We start from the raw sequence: 11,527 nt of genomic DNA on the forward strand, positions 1-11,527 counted from the left end.
TGTTGGCACCAAGTGACACAGAGTTTAATTCAACTGTCTCAAAAAAGATAGAGAGCAAATTTTTTGAATGACTCTTGTAGTCTATGAGCTAACTCCTACAGTCCATGAGCTGACTTGTACAGTCCATGAGTCGACTCCAGATTTGTAGATTTGCATAAAAGCCCTCCAATGGATAGTTTTCAGTCCCCAATAGTTGGAAACAACTAGTTTGGCTCTTTCAAAATATTTAAAGGCTTCTAAACTCAATTAAAAGCTAAGAGAAGAGGATTGAAAGGAAAAATACATCACTTTTTGGAGTATTTATTAAATATCTTTGAGAAAGGGATAAGGACAGGATCAGTGCAGAGCTTTGAGTGAGCCTTCAAGAGAAGTCTTCATCATTTTCAGCTACATTCTTTCAAGCATTCAAGAAGAAAAATCAAGTTTCAAAAGAGCCATCCTTCATCATCTTCTTTGCACTTTAAAAGAGTTCTATTTTTTTTATTTTTATTTATGCTGAAAATCTTATATCTTGCATTTTTGGGATTTCTTTTCAAGTTTTTTTGTGATGAAAGAAACTTAGGATGGGCCTGTTCAAGTCCAGAATTGGACTTGTAAAGGTTTGGCTAGTGAGTCCAGAAAACCAACTAAATAGATTGTGAATCCAGAAAACAATAGGTATAAAATTTTGGTTGGTGATCTCAAAAATCAACTGAGTTTATGTTTGAGCCTGGATAAAATAAATATATTATAATTGGACTGATTATAATGAAATTTTCAAGGAGAGCTTAATAAGTAGATGTAGGTGCAGGATTTTACACCAAACTACTATAAATTTATTGTATTTGTATTATACTTTTGTTCATTGCTTTACTTGCTTCGTATTATTTTAATTATTACATAACTTCACTTATTCCTTAATTCTGCTGTTGCACATAGTTTACACTTCACAATCACTCAAAATAGCTTCAAGTGGAGCACATAATTGTTTAAATTCAAAATTGATAAAAATTTTTAAAGAATCCAATTCACTTTCCCTCTTGAGTTGCTAACCTTTCTGGGCAACACCTACTCAAATATAAGGCTGAAAATGAAAATAATTTAGGTTATTAGAGGGAACCCATAACTTCACTGACACAAAATAAGTTTTGGCAATGACGAACATAACATTCATTGAATAATTTTCCAAGGATAAATACTTTTGGTGCTCGGTTACAAATTGTTGGCTTCATCCAAAATACCTCTAGCATAAGCTACTAGCCAGAGGAAAAGCTTGTTCAAGGAGGAGAATATAATAAGATAACCCCAAGCCCCACAACATCCTTATCATTCCAACTAAAGATAAACTAGAAACTACCAAACCGAGCCAAACTCTTATTTGAAGCGTACCATGCATATATACTCAGTCACGTAAGACCGCCTCTTCAAAGTTCATCCTGGTCACGGTCAGCATCAGGTCTAGTGTGAACATGAAAGTCAAGATCCCGATTATTGCGAGGTAAGATGCTACGTAAAGAGGGCCAATGGGGAAAGATTTCCTTGACGCCACCAAAGATGTAGTCGTTTGTGGTGCCAGGAGCACAGTTGATGATCAGTGCGTAGGAATCTCCTTTGAATAGGTACGCCTCATCGGTCATGTGCGAAGCAAACGCTGCATCGATTCCGCTCTCAAAGATGGTGTTTTTCAAACTGGCAAAGCCTTGAGTGATGAAACGGATGGCGATGAGGTGGGAAGCAGAACCGTAGTTTATAATTAAGAGCATACTGGTTGCCTTTGAAGAGGTAGGCTTCATATTTTTTGAAGCTGCTGGAAGCTGCTTTCGCTGCCTCAAACGCAGCGTCTATGCCGCTTTCGAACACTGTCCCTTTCAAGAAAGGGAACATCGCGGCGATGGTCATCGGGCCTCCGATTATCTTGTCATTTGTGGTACCTGGTGCGTATTTTATCTTTGCACAGAGATTCCCAGAGAAGATGAACGCTTGATCCCCACCATTAGACGACCCAAAAGCACAGTCTATTCCATGTTCTGCGAAGGCTGTGCCTGCGGTCCGTTCAACACCCTGTCATTTGTCGAGTGTGGAGCATAGTTCACCAGCACATACTCGTTCTTCGTGAATAGATAGTGTTGCAGTCAATTCCTTCGTCGCCTGATCGCCGGGAACGAGCGTCTGCAAAAAAAAATACGCACTGATCGGAGGTGGCTCCGACGGGATCCTCCGATAGTCAAGTCAGAGAAGAGACTAGACAACAGTGAAAAGAAAACAAGGAGCTCAACGAGAGAGAGCGAGAGCTAGAGAGGAGGGGCTTAGGGGTTTCGAATGGACCTCTAGCATTGTTGCCTTCCCCGATATATATAGTGGAGCATGGTATGGCGCCGTCATTAATGGCGCGGACAATTGAAGAATTGTCAACTCACTGAGGACTGTCAGAGTCGCCGTGAGGGTGTCAAATCGCCGCGGGACTGTCAAATCGCTAGGGTTGACCCATGCCTTAGGTGGGATGTTGCCCCTAGGCGGCAGTGCCGCGTGCCATTGTCAGGACTGACAGTTTCCGACAGCCATACGGCATCTAGAGGAGCCGACCGACCATAGGTCGGCGGCCAGTTGAGGGGCGTCGGGTGGAAACTCGGGGCCCCTCCGACGGTCAGTCGGGCGCGTTGCCAGAGTCGGGCGTTGGACTTCATAGTGCAGTCGATCGGGAGAGAGGAGAAAGTCTGCCCGACCGACGTATCCTCGATCGGTCGGTAACGGCAGCCGTCGGTCGGTCGGTAGAGTCGGATGTCGGTCGTGTAGACCCGACGATGAGTCGGCGTGAGTGGAGTCGGTCGGTATTCTCCAACAGATAGGCTCCATTTCTACGAGATGAACTGAATGCAGCATCTATGTAGCTCTTAAAGTTAGCCACGGTGCCAGCATACCAATCGGTGGGGTCAGAATCGGTGGACGCTTGTCGCTTCTCTCGCTGAGGTCGGAAAATGCGCATGCTTAGAGGTGCCCTCCTGCCATTCCCATCCAAGTAATTAAATATTGGCCTCTGAATGTTGAGCAACCTTGATGGATGCGATTGTGGATTGAAGTTCCCATTTACTATTATCATGTTATCTAGTCTCTCCTGCCTTATATACCTGCATGCATCGCACAAGTGGACGTCGCAGTCCACGTAAGCCCTCAATTTTCAAATCTGTTATATATATATACATATATCTCACTAATATATATATATATATATTAAACTTATATATAATCTAAACAAAACAATGAAAATGGATTCGGTTGAAGAAATATTAATGAAGTGCTCTGATGTGTTATAGGGTCACCCCGTGTCAGCAATAAGCCTGAAGCGTTGGGCAGAACGGATGTATTGAGGGGCGATGCCAGCAACAAACCAGACCTCGTCTTGGGCAGGGTATCGGTAACGATCACCGAGAGTCTCAGCAACCCAAATGCCACCGGGAGCATATATCTCGTATCGATATACTTCAGGGGCCACGAGGCTAGGATGCCAAGCGCTGCTAAGCGTGGTGCTGACGAAGGCATGGGCGGCGTCCCGCCTGGAATCAAGAGGCCTACCGCCATGATGGACGTAGTGATCCAGATTGTAATAGACCTCGTCGGGCGTGCCTTGTTGACGCCTTGCTTGGAATCCTTGCTGAAAGACCTGCTGATAGGGAGAAGGATCCCAGCGAAAGACATGGCGGACCATGTCTTGTTCTCCGTTGCTGCTTCTGTACTCGATGTCAGGTAGAGGGGGAGATGGCTTACGGCAATTGAAGTAGTCAACAGTTTCTACCAAAAATTGAGATGCACGCTCGTCTTCTTCCCTGACAGGTTGAGGGAAGTTTGCTGCACATCCTCTCCATGGTGAATTCGGCGAGATCGACATCTTCTTCTCTCACCAGTAAATCGATTTAAACATGATATATATCATTGCCAACATCCCTTTTCAGTTGAAAGAATGAATGAAAATGCACCCATTTTGCAACATATTGAAGTCGGTGGCAGATTTCTTCCAGCACAATATTGAAACTAATTTTTGACAACCTATGACTGTGCAAGCAAGACATGAGTTACAGACTCTTTCTTGGATCATTCAACCTTCTCTACAGCCAGCTGAATCTGTTAAACACTTCTATAACTTCCTTATGCATGGCGGGGTGGTTACTTCTTTTGGAAAACTCCTCCGGAAATTACCTGTTCCTGAAAAGGCTACACTATTCACTAGGCTGTGTTAGCATAATAAAATCTTAACCAAAGAAAATCTATTGAGGAGGGGCATTAACATTGAAACCTTTTGTCCCTTGTGTAGGGTATTTTCGGAGTCTACATATCACTTACTGCTACAATGTGAGTCCTCCAAATCCTTCTGGTTCAAGAGATGCCAACCTCATTTACTCACATTTGGGATTTTTGGAGGTTCCTTCGACCTGTAAGTGATAAGTTCCCAGCTTTCGAGTGTCTGCTTGTAACCAGCATGTGGTGTTTATGAAAAGAGCGAAATTCTAATGTTTTCAAATTCCAAGCTTTCATGCCTCTACCAACAGCAAAAGAAGCAGTTTTTACTCTTAAAAACTGGACTTCTTCATCCACCGATCAAAATTTATGGCACATGGTTAATCAACTTGATCATTTATATGGCGTATGAGATGGCCCTTTAAGATGTTGCGACAGACGACCTCTTCTAGTCAGCACAGCCTTTTGAAGTTTTTCGCAGTCGTGAAATCTTCACGTGGGTTTTGAGCTATTGTACTTGGTCTATTTTGGTTATTTCGTTTGGCTTCATGGGGCCCATTCCTTCCCATCGTTTGATGTGACACGCCCACGCAACGATACACTATTATCTCCTGGGAGAGTAAACTCAGTCAATATCCATGTACATGTACCTCCCCAATTATAATAAATAACTAACCCAGAGAAAGAGCCTCTCTTCCATCTGGATTCTCCACAAAAAAAAAAAAAAAAAAAAAAAAAAGAATGAAAATGCGCCTATTATTCATGCATGGCAACAAACGCCGATCACCAAAACGTTAACGCGAGTGTTATTACTGATCATGGCAAACTCATCCAAGGTCAGTTTAAGACACAAATAGCTAGATACCTGCACTGCATAATTTTTCTTGGGAGTACTAATCCTTCATTTTACGAGGATAACATGAAAACAAAACAAACATAATTGCAAATCCATCTAGAGATTTTTAGAAATTACTAGCCAGCATAGTGAACACCTTAACACAGGCACGTTCCCAGAAAGCCCCTATTGATAATTAAGAACATAAACTAATACCAGAATCTCAGAAACTCGAGCAAGTCAAACCTTCTTCTTTTTTTTTAGCACAAGAGCGGACTCTAGTTCACTAGAATTGCATATCAGCATATGTAAGATATTGCATCTAGTGTTTGGTCAAACATCATACGAAAACCATGCTATAATCTTGCATCCAATTATCAACATGATAAAACTTCAACCCAGAGTCAACATAGAAGCTCAAAACTAACATCAACGTGAGACAGAAACGTAAAACTACATCAAGTTAATCGGAATAAAACACAACAAACTTTAATGATGAATGAAAGGAGAGGCCTGTGGGATAGAATGGGCAGATTGAGACTTGTCTTGACACAAAAAGGAAACCTAAGGGACGAGGGGCCGGGGCATATATAGTGCTTAAGCCTTAGCCACAAACCACATGGATGTCGCAAGACAAGGTTTCAACGGCGGGGATATCAACACGCATGCAGAAGGAAATGTGTGAAATGTGCGGAGACGGAGAGACGACGAGAAAGTGGAAACGGGAGAGAAAAAATGAGAAATGTGTGAAATAAATGAGAGATTTGATTTGGTGAGTAGAAGAAATAAAAAATTGAATTTCAATTTTGAATTCTTTGTTCATTGGACCACAAGAAATTAATTTGTAATTAAGTTCATCATTATAGCAAATTCAAGAGCTCTAGTAGTTAAAGTATTATGGAGATCTATGTAACTCCAATATTTAATATGTTATGAAAATTAAAGAGTCATCTTAAATAAACTAAGGCCCATTTGGTTGGGGACAATCGAGTATGAAAAAATTAATCCCATATCAGATTATCATATTTGGTATGAAAAAGGGAAGAGAGATAGTAAAAAAAAATGATGGCCCCATACTTAATTTTCACAAAGAGAAGGTAAAATAAATATCATGAAAGGTTGATATTTGGTAAATTCTCAAATAGTGGTAATTCATACTTGACAAAAATACGCCCAATAAAGCTGCTATGTAATCATTAAATTTGTTTGATGTCTTTCCAAATTTACTCAATAGAGAGCTTTTGCAAACAAATTAAGATGGGAATAGCATTATGCAAAGGACTATATAATGATAATTATTATATTAAAATTGATAGAGATGATAATACTATTATAGTATTAAAATATTATTTTATGTTAAAAGGTATATTGGTAAATTTCATCATATTCCCATATAAGATTATCTCTAATCAAATACAGTAATCTTTTTTCAGTGTCATTTTTTGGAATAATTTTTTCATCAACCAAGCATAATAAAAATTATTTTTCTCTGTAATCATTTTTTCAAATAAATTATTCCTAAAAATTATTAAAATATTTCGTAATTTAGAACACCCCAACCAAACAGACCCTAAGAGTTATATAGAGACTAAAGGGTCACTTTTATATTAATGAGAGAGCCTAAAAGTCACCTTTGAATCTATAAATAGGTGGATTAGAACCTTGCAATGCAAGCCATTAAAAGCATCTTATCCTACTCCACAATTTATGAATGAAAATCTTCCGTACCTCTCATTAAAAAATTCTTTGTCTTGTATCTTGTTACCTATATTTTTCTAGTAACCAACAAAGTCTATAAAAGTAGTCTACAAATTGGATCCCTCGAATAGGATTTTAGTTTGTCCCTTCTCATATTCCTCTTGACGTGTATCTGAACACAGCCCTTTATACATAAGAGGAAAAAAAAAAAGGGAAAAAGCAGATGAGAGAAACATATGGGATGGTGGATGCGGCTGTTGGGCAGAGAGAGAGAGAGAGGATGGGAGGTCAGGGAAGATAGTGGGGACTGGGAGAGAGAGGGAGAGAGGAGCGAGACACAAGAGTGGGTGATTGGATGGAGGGGAAAATCACAAGGGTACTCTGCTGCGGCGCCGTAGGAGAAGAGAGACTCATTGGGTAGAGAAAGACCATAGAGGAAAGGAATGAAAAAAATAGTAAAATATTACTGAAGGGAGGGGAGAGACGCAACCAGCTTGGATCAGTCTCCAGTGTGGAGGTTTTTTTTGTTAACGGTTGTGCCCTCGGGCAAATTGATAGGCTGGGAAATTCTTTATATATCGCATACGGTGTAAAAAAATATATCACTCTATTTAATTAAGAATATTTATAATTTTATTTTTTTATTTAAAATTTTGAATGACGAAAATATCTCTCCTTCTAAAAAAATTATGATATCCTATGTCGATATTATGACATCCTGTATTGATATTATGACATGTTATACGGGATGTCATAATTTTTTCTTAAGATGTCATAAAGAGAAAAAAATATTTTTATCATTTAAAAATTTTAAAGCACAAAAATATCTCTATTAAAATTATAACATCCTATAAAAAAATTATGACATTCTGTGCAGGATGTCATAATATCGACACAGACATAAGATGTCATCATATCGATGCAAGATGTCATAATTTTTTCAGAATGGAAGGGATATTTTTATCATTGAAAATTTCTAACAAAAAGTGGAACTACAGATATTAAATGTGCATTGGAAGATGGTAATTACGTGACCCAACTAGATGGCATGGTGTATTTTTTCTACACCACATGTAGTGTAGAAATAATTTCTCTTTATGGGTTTTGAACCTTTTAAGAGTTATGATCTCTTATGTTTGGTTTATTTTGAGCCAAAAAGCTCCATATATGGAAAAACAATATTATTCTCTATTTATTTCTCAAGTTTTTAATGCCAATATCTTGGAAATTTGTTTCATATGAGCCTTGAAACTTGCTAATTTTGATCCCATAAAGCTTGGTTGTGTCCTAATCCAAATTTTCTTTTTTTTTTTATGGGTTTTTAATCTTTTCAGAGCTATCATCTCTTATGTCTGCACTATTTTGAGTATAAAAGTCCCATATATCGAAGTGAAATGACAGGATTTGGTGGAAAAAGAAAGAAAGAAGTGAGATGATAGTGGCACTTAATTTGCTCATTTTTGAAAATTTTACGATGCATATTTTGCAAATTAGCTCTATCTCTAGAAACTTATTAAGTTTGATCTCAAAGAGCTCGATTGTGTGTTGGTCCACAATTCTAATATTTTATGTATTTTTTATCTTTTGAGAATTATGATCTCTTCTGTTTGGTGTATTTTGAGCCAGAAATTCCAAGACAAATGACATTGTAGCTTATTTCTCGTGTTTTTAATGTTTTTAAAACCGATATCTTGCAAATTCACTCAATTTGAACCCAAAAACTCACTAATTTTAATCCCATAAAGCTCGATTTTGCCCTGGTCCAAGTTTGCAATATTTTATGGGTTTTAAACCTTTTGAGAGCTATGATCTCTAATATTCTGTGTATTTTCAAACGAAGATTCCCATACGTTAAAGTGACATTATTGCTTGCTTCTCACGTTTTTAACATTTTTAATGCCAATATCTTGGGAATTCGCATTATTTGAGCCTTGAAACTCTTTGATTTTAATCCCAAGGAACTCAGTTGTGTCCTAGTCTAAATCTCCTATACTTTATGGACTCCTTTGATTGACGGAAAGTGAAAGAGAGAAAAGACAGATCCTGAGAATTAGTAGAAAGGGAGCCTCTTATTTGATTGGAGTTTTAAGAAAAAAGAGAGTGGAAAAAGCTCTTCCTATGAGAAGTTACTTTTCACATTTCATGGAAAGTAAAAATTCATAGAAGAGGTAGGTTTTAGCACTTCTCATAGGATGAAAAGTGGTGGTACTTTTTTCTTTTTCAAAATACTCTTTCAAGATCCACGGCTAAGATTTTGCATTATATCAATAGATAATTAGAATGAAATATTGAATAGTAATATAATATTATATTGATATTATTATAATATTTATATGAATATAATATCAATATTATAATTTTTATTATATTTAATATTTATACTAATATAATATTTTTATTAATATTAATATAATATTAATATATATTAATATTATATTTAAATTAATCTAAATATAATATTATTATTTATATAAAGTTTAGGAGCAAAAAGATATGATTTTATATCTATTAAGGATAATATATATTTTGCCTAATTTTTCTAGGAAAATGGGTTTTTAATCATTTGAGAACAGAGATTTGAAAATTTCATGTATCATGAAAATTTGCTTCCTTTGAGCTTTGAAATGCACCTTATTTTATGGGTTTCTAATGTTTTGATAACCATAATTTCTTATGTTTTTTTTACCCATTTTGAGCCAAAAAGTCCCATATATAGAAGAAAATTAATATTATTGCCTTTTTCTCACAATTTTAATGTCTTTAAATGCCAATATCTTGAAAATTCACTCTAGTTGAGGCCAGAAACTCACAAATTTTGATTCCATAAAGCTTGGTTCTGCCCGGGTCCAAATTTGAAATATTCTACAAGTTTTTAATCTTTTGAGAGCTATGGTCTCCTATGTTCAGTGTATATTGAACCCAAAAGTCCCATTTATGCAAGAAAATGGCATTATTGTTATTTTTGCATTTTTAACATTTCAAATGCCAATATTGTGGAAATTCACTTCATTTGCATCTTGAAACTTCTAATTTTCATCCTATAAAGCTCGGTTATGTCCTGCTCCAAATTTGCAATATTTGATGGGTTTTAAATCTTTTGAGAGCTATGATCTCTTATGTTCACTGTATTTTGAGGCTAAAAGTCCCATTTATAAAACACAAACAACATTATTGCTTATTTCTCATATTTTTAGCTATTTTAATATCAATATCCAGCAAATTTGCGTCGTTTGAGCCTAAAAGCAGCAAAGCTCGGCAATTTAGTCACGTAGAGCCTCGTTGGGCTCTGGCCCAAATTTGCTATATTTTATGGGTTTTTAATCTTTTGATAGCCATGATCTCTTATATTTGGTCTATTTTGTGCCAAAAAGTTCCATCTATAGAAGATAAATGACAATATTGCATTTCTTATATTTTTAACCTTGCTAAGGTCTATTTCATTAGAAAAAACTTTTTAAGGCCTATATCTTATAACTTCATTTCATTTGAACCTTGAAAATTGCTAATTTTGATCTTATAGATCTCGGATGCGTCCTGGTTCAGATTTGCAAGATTTTATAGGTTTTAAGTCTTTCGAGAGCTATGATCTAGATCTTACGGGTTTTAATCTTTTGAGAGCAATTTTGAGCAAAAATGTCCCACATATAGAAGGAAATTTTTACTATTTTCGCATGTTTTTAAACCAGTATCTTCCAAATTAGCTTCATTTGAGAGTAGAAACTCGCTAATATTGATTCCCTAGAGCTTGGTTCTGCCCCGGTCCAAATTTGCAATATTTATTGGGTTTTTATTCTTTTGAGAGCTATGATCTCTTATGTTTGGTCTATTTTGAGCCAAATATTCCTTACTGCTTCTTTCTTGCATTTTTTAAATGTTTTTAAAGCCAATATCCTGCAAATTTGCTTCATTTAAGCGTAATTTTCATCCTATATAGCTCAGTTCTATCCTCATCCAAATTTCCTCTGTGCCCAGGACTACTCAACGAAATACATAAACACACTAACTACAAACTAGCGAAATTAACAAGACAATATAAATGCAACAGCAGATATATAATCGCAGAGAGTAGGAACTTTAATATTTTATTGAATATAGTATACTTACAAGATAACAGCTTTATATATTTCAGTGGAGTAGCACTTGAATCACTTTGAGTGAAAGAATTTTACAAAAGAGAGAGAGAACACACTTACTTTACCGGAAGGCTCAAACTATCTTACAACTCCTGCCTCGGCAAGGGCGAGGCCATCCCTTTTATAGACAAAGAATTCGGACTTCAAAGCCTCTCAAGCCTGGAGAGAATCTGGATTGTGATTAAAGCTGAAGCCGACTGGCTGCGAGCGCTGGATGAGGGTGCAGTCCGTCCACCAGATTTATACTGAAGGAATGTTTCTTTTTTTTTTTTTTGCATTATTAAAGATTCATCTTAAAGTTAGTGTCAAAAGAGAAATTCTTCTTAAAGTAACTTTTTAGACTTTTAAGTCTTTTCAGAATCTTTTTTGTTATCGCTCTCTGGAGGATTTTAAAAAATATATATTATTTTTTTAATATTATTTTCGTAAAATATCGTGAATCCGAAGTTATTTGTGGATCTCCAGTGATTGGTGTGCCAGTGGGGGTTGGCACTGTCATATCACAGCAAAGATGAAATCATGGGTTGAATCCAGGATTTTAGTTAAATCGTGGTTACGACCCATGATTTCTGTTTCTTTTCCTCCAACTGCGATCCCCTTTGCTCCCTTCTCCCACCACCCCCATATCCTCTCTTCTCTGTCTATTCCCTTG

At 36.9% G+C, this 11,527-nt stretch overlaps 1 pseudogene; it reads right to left on the reverse strand.

The window, feature by feature from the left end:
- Positions 1 to 1,125: 1,125 nt before the first annotated feature.
- LOC105042731 (uncharacterized) lies at positions 1,126 to 10,959 on the reverse strand (annotated as a pseudogene).
- Between the last annotated feature and the right edge of the window lie 568 nt (positions 10,960 to 11,527).

The sequence above is a fragment of the Elaeis guineensis genome, chromosome 4 (assembly GCF_000442705.2).
Source record: "Elaeis guineensis isolate ETL-2024a chromosome 4, EG11, whole genome shotgun sequence".
Taxonomy (NCBI): Eukaryota; Viridiplantae; Streptophyta; class Magnoliopsida; order Arecales; family Arecaceae; genus Elaeis; species Elaeis guineensis.